Genomic DNA, 16,518 nt, shown 5'->3' with positions numbered 1-16,518 from the left:
AGCCTCCCTTGGAATAATCACAACCAGCATTTGTGAGGCTGGCGATGTGCCAGGCCTGTGCTGGGGGCTTACACAAAGGCCTTCTACTGCCTCCGCTGCCTCTTCAGGGACAGAGGAAAAGAGGCGACACTGTAGCCTGACAGGCGTGCACCAAGGGATCCAGGAGCAGGGCCCGCCCCTAACCAAGGTGATTCTCCATACTGGAGTTTGGACCTGGGCTCAGAAGGACCAGGGATCAAGTGTGAGCCCTGGGGAGGATGGGGAAGCAGGACAGAATAAGAGAGGGCAGGGAGGAGAGACCGCCTCCCCCACGCCGGGGTGAGGTAGGCCTGCCGATGTCCATGCGGGGGAGTCTGCACTGCGAGGTGAGCAGCCTTGCCCCTGACGTGAGCTCTGCGGTCACTGCCTGAGAACACGGCCACATGCACAGAGGAAAGCAGTGGCTTCTTGAGACCCACTCTCGGAAGAAGGAGGGGTTTCCAAAGGCCACCAGGATGCCAACCCCACCCTCTGGACGGGTCATGGAGCCGGCCAGCCGGGGCACAGGAAGGACAGTGGCCGGGGCTCCGCCAATGTGGGTGGGAGAGCTTAGTCCTACCCATTCCGGCTCCTCTGTCAGCAGCTCAGGCTCAGCCCTTGGCGAGCAGAGGATACAAGAGGCAGGGAAGCCATCAATCTCCCAGGAAGGACACGGCGTCCTTCAGCAGAGGCCCCAACCCACAGGAGTTGTGGAAATTCACAGCATCGTGGGGCAGACAGACAGACAGACTGACTGAGGCCTGGTGTCCACAGTGGCAGGGTGAGGGAAGAGGCTAAGGGATGACAGAAGGTCTGAGGGTGCCAGTTCTGTGTCCCTCCATGCCACCCCCCGGGGTTCATCCCGGGCCCCAAGAGAGTGCCTTTATTTGGAAGAAGGGTTTTAAGGAATTACGGATGTCATTCACAAGGAAACTGAGATGAGATCATCCCAGGTGGGCCCTAAATCCAAACAGGTGTCCTTCTAGACAGACAGCCAAGGAGGAAACGAGAAGGTGCTGAGAGGGAGGCGGAAGCCGTAGCTTGGAGGCACACTGGGAGGGCGCCGGCCGGCCGAGCTTTCAGACGCTGGCCTTTGGAGCTGAGAGAGAATACAGTCCTGCTGCTTTGAGCCGCATTTTGTGACATTTTGTTAAGGCTGCCCTCAAAGACCACGGCCCCAATGTTCCCCACACCCCGCTTTCCCCACCTGTCTTCCCCACTAACTTCTCTGCCGGTCACCTCCAGAGCCCCAGGTATCTCTGTGGCAGCCTTTCCTCTGTGCACCAGCTGGGGATCCCTGTCCAGATGGGCCTAGATCTCTAGGATCAGCTCCTCTGAGCGCTCCCTAATTCCCAGCCAACTCTGGCCCCCCTGTTACAGCCCCGGCCGGCTCCCTTCCCACTTCTGTGGGCTTCTGTCTCCAAGAGATACAGGTCTGGCTTTCCATCTGAGCCTGGTCCCAACTAGCTTTGGGGGGGTCCCTTGGCCTCCTTCCTGACTGCCCCAGTCATTTCAGATCACCTGCCGTCCCTTGAACACCTCCACACTGTCCACCAGCCCCTGCACCGTGTCCACACCTCACACCTCTGCAGCCCAAACCTTACGCAGTGGTGCGCACACCCTCACACCTCAGAAACTCAAGGGTCTTCCTGACCCCTCCCCCACTGGTCAACTTCTGACAAACCTTTCCTAAAGGGATAGACCTGGGAGGGCAGACGGGCAGTTATGAAGGGCCTCTGGCTGGCGCCCACAGCAGGCCCCAAGGAAGGCTCACTCTCCTGAGAACCTCTAGCCCATTTCTCAGGCAGGAGCCCAAGGTGCATGTTGAGCAATTTCTCAAGGTCTCATATTTAAATAGGAAGAGAATAGAGAAGCCTGAAGTCCTGCTGGGGCCCAGCTCCAGGCCTGCTCTCTCCCTGGGGGTCCTATCCTGTTCTTTCACCCTTGGGCTTCCCGACCCCCTCGGCCCACATTCCCCAAGGCGCCTGGCAGGGACCAAGTGCTGTGCTGCTTGCCTGCTAAGGAGACCACGCTATCCAGGGGAGTCCTTGACCCCAGACACTGGCCTCCATTCTTAGGAAGGATGCACTTCCTGCAGCCAGTGTGCTCCCAGGGGCCTCCCCCATTCCTGGATTCCTGCCTCAGATTTCTAGACCTGAAATCACAGGCGCAAACTCCCGCTAACCATCCCCCCCACAATGAGGCAGCCTCTTCTGTGGTCAGAGGAGGGCTGTCTAGAGTATTTCCCAGAACTCCCCCTTGCCAGCACCCTGTCTCAGCCATCCCCCTCAGGCAAGATGCCAGGGCTCCCCAAACTTGAGCCCCTTTTTTCTCTCCAACCAGTTTCTCTCCACTCTCCCCCTGGGGCAGGGAGGGAGGCTGCAGCCGGGGAAGCAGGCTCCAGACAATAGCGAAAGCTCTGGCTAGAGGAACCGGAGAGTAAACACAAAGGACAGCTGAAGGGGAACAAAGCCCCTCCCCTAGGGCGCCCCTCTCTGGAGCAGGGGATGGACGGAATTAAATAAACCAGGGCACCCGGCAGCCACTTCCTTGTGATCCCTGGGTGGAAACAAAAGAGAGACCAGCTAAGAAACCTGGCCCCCTGGGCCGCGGGAGACCCCTGGGGCTTTTCCCTGGACACAAAAAGGTCAGTTTCTCCCCGACACCCCCATCTCCACCCCAGCTGCTTACTCACGTCCTGAGTTAGAGGGATGCTGGTCCCCACGCAGTGAAATCCCAGGCAGTTCTCCCACCCTGGTCCCCTGAGGCTGGGGCGGTACCTGACACAAAGCCTGGGCCCCAGCTGGGCTGCAGAGAGGGGGGAGTCGGGAGGATGGGAAGGGCTCAGGGCCTGCTGCACACACACGCACATACACACCCTCAAGAGCTGTGCCTGCAAGATCTAAAAACCCCTTTCATCTTAATAAAGGGGAACAGTGAGAGACACAAAGGCAAGGAGGAGGCCAACCCAGTTGTAAAAAAGCATTAAGAGCTTGTGCTGGGCCTCTTGGCTGGCAGAGACCAGGCGGAGAAGGGAGCCAAGTCTGCCTGCCTCCCACACCAGCACCGCATCAGAGCAAAGCAGTGCTCCTGCCCGGACTCAGCGGGCCCAGACAGTAGGGCCTGGGACAGTTAGCAAAATTACCCCAGAATCATCTACGGCCGCACAGTCATACTCCATGTAAATTGCACAAAACAGAACAACCACCTGCAACCAGCCACGTCATTTCTCCAGTCACTGGGCTGGAGAGAGGTGGAGTGATACCTGTGCCCTGGCTTCTGCCCAAGGCTGCACCGGGCATGGAGCAGGTGTTCCTGAGCTAGTGACAGGTACGCACAGGTCGAGTTGGGGTGGGCGGCAAGCAGCCACCAACACTGCCATGTTCACAGAACATATTCCTGCCCCCAAGGTCATCCAGAAAGAAACAGTCCACAGCGCTTCACCTCAGACTGCAGAGCAGGGTGGGGCCACACTCTGGAATCGGGCTTGAATCCTCTCTACCACTTGCTGAGACAAGAGTACCTGCTTAAGGTATGGCAGTCAAATGGTGGCCCCCCACAAGGGGCACTGCTCCCCTACACTGGTATTGATAAGGCTGGCTCCTTTTGATTTGCTAAATCTTCCTGGGTGCATCTAAGGGACATTTCTGGGAAGAGGGGGGACAGAAACTCCAGAGGCCTGGAGACATGGCTACGTTGTCTCTTCCAACTATTTTCCTCTCAAGGCTGGGGGCAGGGGTGACATGGGGAGAGTGAGAAGGGCGAGCTGGGGCACTTGTAGCTCCCTCCCCCTGGTCTAGCAGCATCAACACTGACCACTGATGCCCCTCCAGACTTTTGAACATCTAGAAGGAGAGGCCAGTGTTGGTCTCTGAGGTCAGGCACTAAAGGTGCAGGCATGCCACAAATGCTTGCTTGTGGATGGAGGGAGCAAGGGTGGAGGGATGGATGATGGATGGATGGATGGAGTCAGAACTCACTTCTGAAGTGGTAGTAGAGTGGGAGTCCTCACTGAGTTCTAAGTTACTGAGGGTGCAAAACCCCTTCAGACATGGCCCAGGAGACAAACTGCAGGGGGTCAGGTCGGAATGGCCCTCATCTAACAGCAGGCTGACCCACTGCCAGTGTGTAAATTACCAGGAATGAACCCCAAAACATAAGTCTATCTGACCCCCAGCTGCTTCTCCCCTTGACACCCACCTCCTTGCTCCCTAGTCTTGCAGAAGTGGAAGCCAAATGGAGGATGCCAGGGTTTGGTGCAAATTAGGTAAGAGAAGGAGCACAGAAGTGACCCTGCCAGCTTGATGAGCAAATCTCCCTATCTAGAGAAACCCGGGCAAGCCGCCCTGGCAGTGCATGGGGGTTAAGTAAACTGCACCACATTTCTTGAGATTTAAGCATTATGCAAAATGTTTTACGCATCTCATCTTACAATTAACCTCTAGGGAAGCACCCCATCTCACAGCTAAGGAAAGTGAGGCACAGAGAGATCAAGTCACTCACTCAACATCACAGAGCTGGGATTTGAACCCAGGACTGTCTGCCCTTCAGGATAAGGGTCTTCACATGACGCTGTCTGCTCAGTGAGCTGGTGGTACCTGCAAGCATTAGACAAGCACTCAGGGGATTTCCTTCCCTGCGCTGTTCAGGGCACGGCAGCTGACAAATTAGGTAAAGGTGGGCCTGAAGCAGGAAAGAGCTAGGAGGCTCCTTTCACCCAGAGATCCTGTGAGGGTCACCTGGGTTATCTGAGATGACCTTTCAGCCAAAAGGACAGGGAGACGTCTTCAGCAGGGCCTTACTGAGGGGGCCTCTGACAGTGGATGGTACATTTTAGGGCAAGGCACCAGGGAGGAAGTAGCCTGAATGCGGGAGGGAGTATTGGGGGGAATGGGATGGGACTCCAGAGCAGCAGTGGGGCCGTGAGGCCTAAGCATCCCCTGCCCAGTCGCACTGCCCAGTCGCACTGCGATCCTACCTCCTCAGAGACTCCGGAACAAAGTCTCCCCAAACAAAGGACCTTTTCATGAACTCCAGGCGGGTCCCCTGTCTGCTACTAAGAAGGCTATTGAAATAGCTCCCAAGAGAACAGTCTGTTATGAGCACGTGGTTTTGCAGCAACAAGCAGGGCTGGAATCAGGACAAGGCCCTCTCCTTTTGGCTAGATGTGAGTTGGTAGACGTTCCTGCGTCAGCTGCAGGGACGTGACCTTGAGGGAGGACGCAGGAGCGGTGCGTGCAGGGCAGCTTCAGAGCTGAGCCCCTCCGTCTGGGCAGTGAGGGTCCTTGTTATTCCCCGGGAAGCCAGCCATTTGAAAGCTGTGGGCTTTGCATTTTTTTTTTTAGGGGCTTCCACTGGATGATCTCAAAGTACTCCGAACTTTGTCTGGTTTCGGCTGCTACTGTCCCCATCACACACACGGTGAAATTGAGCCCCATCTGCTAATGTCACAGAGTGGCCACGGCAGGAAGGGACCGGAGTTGGTGGCCCGCCTCACCTCTGACACTCAGACTACAGGGTCTGTATGCGACAGTCACTGGACATCCAGCAGTGCCCTGGGGTAGGAGAAAGAGACTGAGGCTCCAGGAGGCACAGATCTGGGTTTGAATCACACCTCTACTGTTTTTTTTTTTATTCTATTTTTAAATATTTATTTATTTATGCATATAAGATCTAGGGTGCAGGCCTGAGGTGTGGGGGTGGTGGTGGTAAGAGAATCGCTAGAGACAGAGTGGGGAGCAGAACAGACAGATCTACTGAAAAACACTGCTGAGGGGAGCAGCGGGTGAGACAGGAGAGGTCTGCTGCGCCATGTGAGTCAGTTCCCTGGCCGGGGAGTGAACTTGTGCTGCAGTAAGTAGCTGGTGATAGGTTTACAGTGCTGAGACTTAACCCCTTGCACCACCAGGGAGACCCCCTCTACTGTTTTTAGCTGGGATTGTGGGCAGGTTGCTTGGCCTCTCTGAGCCTATTTCTTTACCCGTAAAACTAGAATAACATCTACCTCTAAAGGGTAGTGGAATAGAGAGAAACAAATGATGGAAAGCCCTTAGGATGGAGTTTTGCATAGGGTAGGTGCTCAATTATTTTTTTTAAAGTTGTTCTATTTTTATTTACAAAGGAGTGTGACAGTTGATTTGGGGCCCAGATGCTTTGTAAACAGAAGCACAATTTGCAAATTATGTTCTCTGCTAATGACGCTGTAACTTTCATTTGTAATCCTGAAAAAGCTACTTTCATATAAAAATTAGGACAATTACTTTAGCCACTGACATGCTGGATGCCAGAGAGGCATTCAGCTAGGTTAAACCATCTGAAGTTCTGGCAAGTTTTACAAGCCAGAAAATTTAGTCAGACACCTTCAAGCTGTTCTGCAAAGCATTCCTGTTCCGAGCCCTCCATAGCGACAGACCTCACGGGTCCCCAGCTCTTCCCCTGTCCTGTCAGGGCAGGGAGTGCTTCCTTTCCTGCTTCTGCCACCCTTTGAGCTGGCACCTGACAGCCCTGCTTAGAACTGCTGTCTTAAGGACAGGAGGCCTCATCCTCTAAGATGTGGCTGCAGCCACAGGTCCCCAAATCAGGAGCATCAAAATTGCTGAGTGAATTGAGCCTTATAAACAGCACTGTCCTGGGGTCCTCCTTTGGCAGAACACAGCTGACACCAAGGCTGTCTTTTCCAACACCAGTCCCTAAGCCTCCGTTGTATCTCCAGCACCTCCAAATTCCTGCAAGAGCCACTTGGGAAGGAAGAGATTTCATGGTTTAATATAAACCATCAGGGAAATGAGAGGTGAAGTCTGAGAATCTGCCTCTACTTCCAGTTGTACCAACCCCCAGGCAGGGAATTCCAGACATTCCTCCTCTTGTACATTGATCCTGAAGCTCCAGGAGGCAGTGACGCCCCAGCAGAGCAAGCATCACTCAGTCAGGGCTGAAGGCTCCCTCAGTTCCCACAGCAAGGCTGGCATCCTCTGTCTCACTGTGCTTTGGGGCCAGGGAGGAGGGAACACCTTTCTGCCATTGCTCGCGTCTGCTCTCCCTATACCCCTTCACCATCCAGGCTGCAGAAGGGAGGCCAGAGCCATGGAGATTGCCACAATTCCCGTCAGGCCCTTTGCCCTTGTTTAGAGAACCAAACAGGGCTGTAAGGGTGAACAGGGAACTCTTCTAAACTCAGAACCTGAAGCTCCACCGTCACCCGGCTCGTGGCCCAGCCCTTCATGCAGACCCGCCACCTCCCCACTGCCCGTTCTCCCAGAAACACACCTGGGGCTGTCACGCTGGCGGAGCTCCTTCCCTTCAACATGTGGCTTACAGTTGGAGTGGTTCTTGTTCCTCCCTGTCTACCTGAAGGTGGAGGTGTTGCCTTAGGCAACAGTGATGTCACCGATAAGGTGCTTCCATTCTGCTGATGTCACCGGTGGGCCACTGGGAAGGGGGGGGAGTGTGCTTTCTATGGAAGACACCACAGGTCCCAACCCCTAGGGAGAACCCTACAGGCCTTGTGGGCACTCCCAGATGACCCTCCGCCTCTCCCCTCTGGATGTCTGTGGCAGGGAGGCCTCAAGTCTGACTTTCCCTCCCCTAGTCCGAGAAAGGTTGACTTGCTGCTCCGCCCTCAGTCCTGAGCAAACCACCCACAGGACACTGAGGAGCTCCTCCCTCTCACCACATGGGCCAGGCAGAGTCCCTCAACCTTGCCTTTGCCCGGACCTCAGAAGAGGGAGCAGTGGCTCTGACAGGGGAGCCTGGGGCCCCATCTGGCAGAGAATGCAGATCTTTCACCTCTTTTAGAGCTCATACTGGCCGGGTTGCACATCTGACCCAGGTGCTGTGTTCAGAGGTTTCGATGCATACCCTGTGAAAACACTGTCCCCATTTTACCGGTGACAAAACCGAGGCTTTAAATAGTCAAGGCACTTGCCCACATACTGAGAACACCCAGCTACTAAGCAGTAGAGCCAGGATTCAACCCACATCTGCTCTACTCCAAGGTCCACCTGGCCCTTGGCTCTGGGGCACCTGGGGACTGTGGCTTACTGACGATAAGGGGCCTGCGCAGAGACCAGAGTCCTTGAATTCCACAAAGAATGGCTGGGCAGGCCAGGTGGCCTGAGATAGCCAAAGCAAACCTGCTTCACCCCCATGCTCACCCAGGGACTGCAGTACATGGCTCTGCCCCGGCCCTCTCACAAGCTAATTAGGGACAAGCCTTCTTTGTTCTGCACTCGGTTTCCTGTTGACCCAGCCCACCTGACTAACCTCTTGATTTGTATTTGGCATTTACCCCCATGGCCTGGCCCTCCAACCTTGAAATTGTACAACACTTATTTAACTTATGCAAATGTACCTCTATCTAGCTGGGAGCTCATGCTTATAAAACACTAAAATAAAAATAGCAAAATTATAAAAGAAAGGGAGAAAAATCCTGCCCTTGAGGGACTGGCCCCCCTAGGGGGCCAGTGCACACAGCGGTCTGAGCAGAGTACTGGTCTATTGGGCAGGTATCACGGCAACAGAACCCCATGCTTCTGGGCTGTCACTATCCCCTCAGCTGCCTGTCCTGCTCTGATTCCAGCTTCCAAACACAAACTGCCTTGAAATATACTTTTCCATGCGGCTTGCTCAGGATGCAGGGAACGGATATCATCCAGACAATGTGATGGTCACAAAGTCTCCTGGCAAATTAATAAATTAGCATTCTGATTTGTACACCCACATCTGGAAGGTTTCTCAAGGTGACTCAGTAGCCTAGATCTAAACCATTCTGAAAATCGTGGAGATGGGGTTTCTGAGTGGACATGGCTAGTACCAGACACTGGGACAGGTGACCCGATCCCCAGACACCTCCCTTATGGGCGACACCAGCCGTCCCAGGAGACATCGTGACTTCCTCACTGGCTGAGAAGTCTATTTTGCTTAAAACACCATCAGAGACAGTATGTTGTAAATGCTCTGTTCCAGCTAATTAGGTGCTGAAGAGTCTAGTGTGGAAAATAAGTGATCATCTATAAGCTGGGGCTGAGAAGCCCTTTTGGGAAAGGAGCTTGGGAAGGGGATACTTGCAGGGGGGCAGGACCTGGAAAGGCCTGGGGGACTGGCTGAGAAGTGTCAGGAAGGTGGGTTTGAATGCTCCCCACTTGTTTTATCCCTGGGTTAGAGCGCTAGTAGCTGGGGCCTTTTCCCTCTGCAACACGCCCAGGTGGCACTTACTCATCACTCCCTTGCCAGGCCCCAAACTGGATTTGCCACCTCCTGCCACCCAGTGATTAAGAAGGAAAATCGTTCCGTGCTTGGGCCGGCCCCATCGCCATCAGCCATCAGGATGGCCTGGCCACTTTCTTTCCTTGCCTTTCTGCTGCCAAATGACTTTTCCATCTTTACTCTGAGCAGAGAGCGAGTATTTCTACCCCGACAAAGAAAGAAAAAGGCAACTGCTCTTTCCTCTTTCCCATGAGGACCCCCAACTAAACGAGCTTTGGATGCTTGACCTGCTTCTTGCTCTGTGAATCTCAGTGATTGGGACTCCAGGTTCCTGAACACTGAACTTCCCTGAGTCTTAGTTTCTGCAGCCATGATATGGGGATGACAGGCTATTATGAAAAGAAAAATGTGACAAGTGTTAAGCCCTCGATAATTGTTGGTTATCAGGGCTGCTGTGGACAGGTGGTGCACTGCTCAAGGACACCTGGCAGGGGGGACAGCTTCAGTGCCACTTGCCCAACTATGTGCCTTGGCTATGTCCACCCAGATAAGGCTCCTTTTTGGAAATGATACCAAGGAGTTCCCCCAAAAGGAGGAATTTATTTTAATTTACACCAGGGGTGGAATGGGCTTGCAGTAGCCCTGAAGGTTCTTATTGTCCATTCTTGCTATTCTTGTGACTATGTCCCCTTGGCCAGCAAGACTGCATTAGTCCAGCGTGGTCTCAGCTCCCCAGCATGCTTGGAGGGCCTGCTCCCTTAGGACACTTCCCACCCCCAAGCCCCTGCAGGCTGCCCTACTACCTCAACTAGTGAGGGGAACTCTCAGCTCCAATATCGAGCCAGTCTCAGACTCTGAAGGGAATGTCTTTGGAATGCTGATGCCACTTTCTCTGCTGACAGTCCTGGGCAGCACATTACCTACTGAGCAGCTCCAGTTGCTGCAAAGTTTCTTCTTCTGCATAATTAAGATCCCTCTTCTGCTTCTCTGAGCCTCTGAGGCCAGACAGAGCAAGTCCCCTTTCCTAAAGTGACAATGCCAAGGTTTCCAAAGGCCACAGTCCAGTCTACCTCAGCTTCTCACCCCTCAGTCTACTCTAGGCTCATTCCCTTTGCCCCAAGAGATGCACTTCCCAGACTCCCCCTTCCTTTTCATCCCCTCACCTCTGGACACCTCCCTGGTAACCCCCCCCCCCCTCCAAGAATTGGCTTGTGTATTCCAGATGCCCTACCCTACTCCAGCTCCCACCCACCCACATAGACCCATGTCTATCAGACAGAATCCTTCACCTTCTTTCTCTTTATTGACCCCAAGGGATCCAAGAATGGAAAAATACAAAACCAGGATTCTTGCAGATATCTTCTCGGGTGGGCAATTCTGCCAGAAGCCTCTACCCAGAAGTTCCTCGATGAGGGGCTAAAAGTTCACCCACCACCCTTGGCTTCCCTCATGTATGCTGCAGGGACCACCGGCAGCTGTTCCTGGTAAGGCAAAATGTCTGGGATGATGGCACCAGGTTAAAAGTTCAAATCCTTGGCCCCTGAAAGCCAGAGTTTTGAAACTGCACCATATTTGAAAATGACCAAGTAAAAGGATGGCACTTGCATAAAAAAACAGACTTTCCATCCACTGGGGGAGGAGCAGAGTCAATGTAAGCATTTCATGGTTACCCACAAGTGGAAAATATGAAGGCCGCATGGCCTGGAGCAGCAGAACCACACAGGGAATTAGCAAACAATGAAAGCACTTAGGTGGAGAGCAGCATCCAAAGCTTGGAGGCCTATTATGTCATTAGTAAGGAGGTGAGTGGCAGCGATTGTACTTGGGTCTGCCAGGCCATTTTCACTGCTCACCTGGGCTGTGCCCACACCGGGGACAGAATGGCTTTATCTGGCAGCTTCTCCAGAGGTAGAACTGGTTTGTAAAAAAGGAAGGGCCTTGGGTGAAATCCAAAAAAGGAAGAAAATAGAATAAGACTCCGAAGTTGATTTAGATCCAAAATGCCATGGGGTCCAGAGGTCTTGTGTTTTGAAGGGAGTTGGGGGGGTGGGGAGCAGGGGTCGGCGGGGGGGGGGGGGGTCTCCTTACACCAGGCAAGAGACAAAAGGCAAAAGGGTGGTCCCTGAGTGGATCCCTAAAATGTTTTCCCTTCCTGGTCGGCAGCATTTTTGTTTTTAAAGAGAAGGCGCACTTTGGAAGGAAGCCAGGCCCTGGGGGCTCTTGAGCCCCTCCAAGTGGCCCTCCGAGGTGGAGACGCCGGAAAGGAGTTGAGGATGCGGTGAGGGGTCAGGTGGTTGGGCCGCAGCAGCCCCCAGAGAAAGCTCCGCTCAGCATGGCGTCTCTCCTCGACGAGGGCTGAAAGAGGAAGCTCTCAGGGGGTTTCTCCCAGCTTAGCCGCCTCAAACCCACCCAAAGCGCGCGCCACCCGCCTCCCTGCTCCCAGGCGTGGACGGACCGCGGGAAGGGAGCCGGGCGCCCGGCCCCGCTCTGCCCGGCGCTCCGCGCACCACCAAAAGTAACGGGTCGGCCGGAGCAACGCGGTGCGTCTCGGGGCGCCGAGGCTCCGGGCCGGGCGCTGCGCTGGAGGCGCAGCTGCCGCCGTCGGGGCTGCTGGACGCGCCCACGGTCCCCGCGGCGGGGCGGGGAGCCCCAGCGCAGGACCCGCTCCGCGCGCGCGGGGAGCCGCGGCCAACGCCGTGGACACTGCGCCCCCCTTGGCACGCGCGCTGTGGCCGGGCGCCCACAGTTGGCGGGTCCTGGGGGGACCCGCGCCCCAGCCGCCATCTCAGGCGCAGCCCCGTCGGGTCCCCTCTCCAGCGCGCCTTCTTCCTTCCAACACGCGAGGCGCGGGCAGGACCAGAGCCTCGCGGCTGCCTGCGCGCAACTCACCTCGGCTCGGCGCGCGCTCCGGGCGCTCCGGGCTGCGCGCGCGGGTCCCCAGGGCCGGGGTGCGCAGCTGGGGGGTGGCGGCCGAGCGTCCGGAGGGGCAGCTAGAGGGACAGGGGCAGCGATGCGCGGACGGGCCCCCGCCTCCGGGCCTCCATCCGCGGGGCGCGCAGCGCGCAGGAGTTACTCATTTCCTGGATGTCACCGAAACTTTTTCCTCCTTATAAGACCAAAACACCCGCCTCCACGCCCGGCCGCGGAAGCGCCTTAAGGAGGACCACGCGGGCTCGCAGCGGCCCTGGCCCTGCAAGAGCTGCCCCTGCACCCGCCCTAGCACCCCGGAGGGGACGCAGGCCCGGGGGGAGATGCGGGGAGAGCGCATCTGGCCACTGGAGGAAACTGGCGCGAACAGACAGGCGGTGCGGGAGGACGCCCTTAAAGCCGGTCCAGCCCCGCGGAATGGAAGGGGTTAAATCGCTGCGCCTCCACCCCGCGGGTTCCACGGCGCCTTTTCCAAGCGGTGGAATTCCAGGGGCCACCGATTTTGTCCTCTTTACTACAGGGCGAGACGCCACGGCCAGCCCTTTTCTCTTTCCAGGCTTCAATGGAGTCAAACAACTCACCAAATTTTGTGATAAAAGAATGCATCGTCGCCTTCCCCCCTGAGCAACCAGCACAAAGGAGAAAGACAGCTACAGGCTTTATCTGCAGAGGGCGCGAGTGTTTGCAAAGTCTGTTTATAGTTGCTAACTTCTTAGGCTGCGGGAGCCGAGGCCAGGGAGCGCCCTGGTCCTAGGTCTGGGACTGGGTGATGAAATCCATAACCTGTTACCTTCACTCTGGGACCTGCCCACATTCCACAGGCGCGAGGGGCTGCCATAAATCCGACATTAAGTTGCTTAATGTCGAATGCTAGTGAGGGCACCTTGGGGAAACTTTGAAAACTCACTGTCCAAACAACGATCACTATTGCTGTTGCAGTTTGGTCTTAGATTACCTTCTGCCTTTCCTGCCCAAGCCGGCCAAATAGCTCTAACGCTTGCCTGGAAGACTTTAGGCTGCCTTTGAAAGATAAACAGGCAAAGAGAATTAGTTCTATAAATAGACCCCTCTGGCCCTCTGCCCAGGGTACTTTTATTTTCAAGCTCCTCCTGCTGCTCCTGGCTCTCTCCTTACATTAGGGACAGTTATGGCAGAGTTTTGGGGTCTGGTTGGGGGAGTGGTGGGCAGTGGGTGATCTGGGGAAAGAGCTATGTATTTATAAAATGTCTGCAGGTGGGATGGGTGAGTTACTCCCCTTCTACCCCCTGATCCCCCAGCAGGTGGGGGATATTCCTGGGAGGTGGTCCCATCAGACCCAGCACCATTATACTTATCAGTGCTTAGGAGGAGATCAAGGTTGTAGGTGATGGAATACCAAGGTTAGTGCTTGCGTGCCCTCTGGGTCTGTCATCCTGTGTGCAAAGTTGTTTCTGCAATTTCTAACTAGCTGTGTATATTTATTTATATAAGAAACATTTATTGTATTTGTTTTTTTTTTTCTTTTAAACCTGATGATTTCACCCCTGTGACCTGACAGTCATCCTCCCTGGCTCCCCACTGCTCTCAGCACAAGTCCTAACCTGGCACATGGGCCTGTGGTGAACTGGCCTCCACTTATCTCACCAACTGCCTATCTCTCTCCATGTTCCACACCAACCCCCTTGCAGTTCTTGGAACTTGGGCTTCTTAGAATGTGTTACGTGGTTTGTTTTTCCCCTTTGGATATTCACATGTCCTCTGTCTTCTACCTTTAACTTTCACCCCTTCTCTCCCTCCAACTTGTCACCCCCAATGCACACCTTTTTTTTTTTTTTTTTTTGCCTGGCAAAAACAAAAATCCTGTGTGCTCAGGATTTCTCTTTCAGGAAGACTTCCTTGAACCCCTACCTCCGCGTAGTTGCCATAGCATCTTGTGATCACCCTCAAAAGGGGTTTTAAAAGACAGGGAAATTATAGAACATTCAACTTCTGGGAACATGAGGGGTCAAGATGTCAGGGTACCTCTGCTTCAAACACAGGAAATGCTGAAGAAATATATCAACAACTGAAAGAAAGGGGGATCTCTCAGTGTGAGACAAGAAGAGGAACTCAGAGCACATAGGGCTAATAGATGTGATGATAAGCCCAAACGGCTAAGGGCTGGGGTGAGTACTCCCAGAGATCTGGACTTGAGACCTCTGCCTGAAGTGGCGACCCTGGAAGGGCTCTTCAAGACTAGAGGACAGAGGAAAAATATCCTTCCACTGGTTCAGGGCCACAACCAAAAGCTTTGGTTTGTCTCGGGCTCTATTTGAATTAAACAGAGTTTGCTATATAAATCACTCCCCCTCACCTGCCTATGCCACGCATAGTTGTGAGAGCCCAGTTTACACTTCCCTTGTGGCAAGGGAGCCCTGGAGTCCAGAAGGAATATAACAGCTGGATCCAAAGTGACGAATCCCCCTGGTCCAGTCAGAAGCAATTGCAAACCCAGTTGCTTATCCTGACCTTTCACAGAATAAACAGTTCTCATTGAAGAAGATCTTATAAGAAACTGTAAGCCAAATTAGGAAATGAACCACTTGAGGGATTGGGTTGGGAGATGAACTGGACAGGTAAGTTAATGCCTTAAGAATTTGAGAATATTACTCAGCATTCAAAAAAGATAAACACATGCAATTTGCAGCAACATGGATGGCGCTGGAAGGGATCATGCTCAGCGAAATAAGCCAGAAAGAAAAAGAAAAATACCGGATGGTCTCACTCATAGCAGGAATCTAGAAAACTTAAATAAGGGACCAGGAAAAAGAATAACTATAAGAAAGTGAAAATCAAAATCAACAAACAACTATGAACCAGAGACACTCTATGGGGGGTGGGGGGCGGGGAGGGGAGGGATTGGGGTCAAAATAAGGGGGTCGCAATTGTATGGGGAATATAAAAATAAAAAAAATTTATATTTATATAAAAAAAAGAATTTGAGACAGGGGCCTCCCCGGTTGCCTAGGGGTTAAGTCTCAGCACTATCACCCCTGAGGCCTGAGTTCTGAGTTCTACCCCATGCTGGGCCAGGGAGATGACCCACATGTTGCAGCAGACCTCTCCTGTCTCGGCCCCACTGTTCCCCTCAGCAGTGTATTTCAGTAGATCCACCTGTTCTGCTCCCCAATCTGTTTCTGGTGAGTCCTCTCACCACTCACCCTGCACCTCTGGCCTACACCCCAGTTCTTCTATGCATAAATAAATACATCCTAAAAAAACACTTGAGATAATAGAACAATTTGAAAAAGACTATAAAATGGTTATGTGCAAAATAATTACAGACACAAAATAACAGAACATAAGACTATGAAAAAATAAACAAATTTGGAAAAGTGCAAATGTAACATGTAGAAATAAGTTTAACATTTACATATAAAATCCTCAATGATTAGAATTCTTTTTTTGAATATATTGATCAAAATATAATTAAAGTTCATTTTCAAAGAGGAAAATAAAGAAAAGTAGCACACTAAACTCACTTATGAATACTTTTTTAGAAATGTGAAATAAAATATTTACACAGAATCTCAACAGCAAATGAAGAGGATTATATCACAAAAAGACCAAAAAAGCAAAATTCAAAGATTATCAACCTAAATACTGAAATAGCCATTAGGCAAGATTCAGCATTCAAATGTAAACACTTCTGTAGCATGATAAAAATGAAGGGGGAGGGCCTCCCTGGTGACGCAGGCGGTTGAGCGCAGCACTGTGAAGCTGTCCGCAGCCTCTACAGTGTGGGTTTAGTCCCCGCTGGCAGGCGAGAATCCCACATGGTGAAGCAGACCTCTCCTGTCTCGCCCGCTGCTCCCCTCAGCAGTGTATTTCATCAGTCTGCCTGTTCTGTTTCCCAGTCTGTCTCTGGTGAATCCTCTCACCCTCCCACGCATCTGGCCTGTACCCCGGTTCTTGTATAAATGAAATAAATCTTTAAAGAAAAATGAAGGGTGAGGTTCAGCCCCAAAGCTGAATATTGGGGATACCAGAAACCTTCACATTAAACTCTGTGTGAGATGATGTCCTCTTTCATATTTCTCTGTTTAAAAACTTATCCATTAGGAATGTGCTTAGTTGCAAGTGAAAGAAAACCTGACTCTGATTTTAATGTGTCTTCAAACAAGCCATATATGCTTGACTGCTTTGATTCAATGTTTTGATAGTTCGGGGGCTGCTCAAATGTTATGTTTGGCTGTTTTGATATATATTGCAAAATTGTCCTCCAAAAAGATGTTTCACCATTGTAGGTACCAGTAGAGTTTAGAATGCCTGTTCCCCCGTGTCTTTTCAGCACTGGCTTCTTTCCTACGTGAAAAAGAGAACTCAAGGCCTTGATGAACATTTCTTCAA

At 52.9% G+C, this 16,518-nt stretch overlaps 1 protein-coding gene and 1 long non-coding RNA gene across 5 annotated transcripts in view; one reads left to right on the top strand and one right to left on the bottom strand.

Annotated features, from left to right (window-relative positions):
* The window catches only part of ITPRIP (inositol 1,4,5-trisphosphate receptor interacting protein), a 26,880-nt gene extending 14,738 nt beyond the window's left edge, over nucleotides 1–12,142 (bottom strand). The window contains exon 1 of one of the 3 annotated variants that reach the window (XM_037495605.2): nucleotides 12,112–12,142. The gene's annotated coding sequence lies outside the window, so the exon portion shown is untranslated. The other 2 variants (XM_037495604.2, XM_037495606.2) reach the window with 2 other exon arrangements.
* Nucleotides 1–16,518, top strand: part of LOC119233356 (uncharacterized) — a 19,623-nt gene extending 3,105 nt beyond the window's left edge. Inside the window, exons 3-6 of one of the 2 annotated variants that reach the window (XR_008549814.1) lie at nucleotides 3,429–3,550; nucleotides 5,364–5,536; nucleotides 10,537–10,706; nucleotides 16,460–16,518. This is a non-coding gene — a long non-coding RNA (uncharacterized LOC119233356). The remainder of the gene's footprint in view (nucleotides 1–3,428; nucleotides 3,551–5,363; nucleotides 5,537–10,536; nucleotides 10,707–16,459) is intronic. The other variant, XR_005122383.2, reaches the window with a different exon arrangement.

This window comes from Talpa occidentalis, unplaced genomic scaffold, assembly GCF_014898055.3.
Source record: "Talpa occidentalis isolate TD23 unplaced genomic scaffold, MPIMG_talOcc4v2.1 talOcc4.8, whole genome shotgun sequence".
Taxonomy (NCBI): domain Eukaryota; kingdom Metazoa; phylum Chordata; class Mammalia; order Eulipotyphla; family Talpidae; genus Talpa; species Talpa occidentalis.
This window is presented reverse-complemented; position numbering and strand designations above follow the sequence as displayed.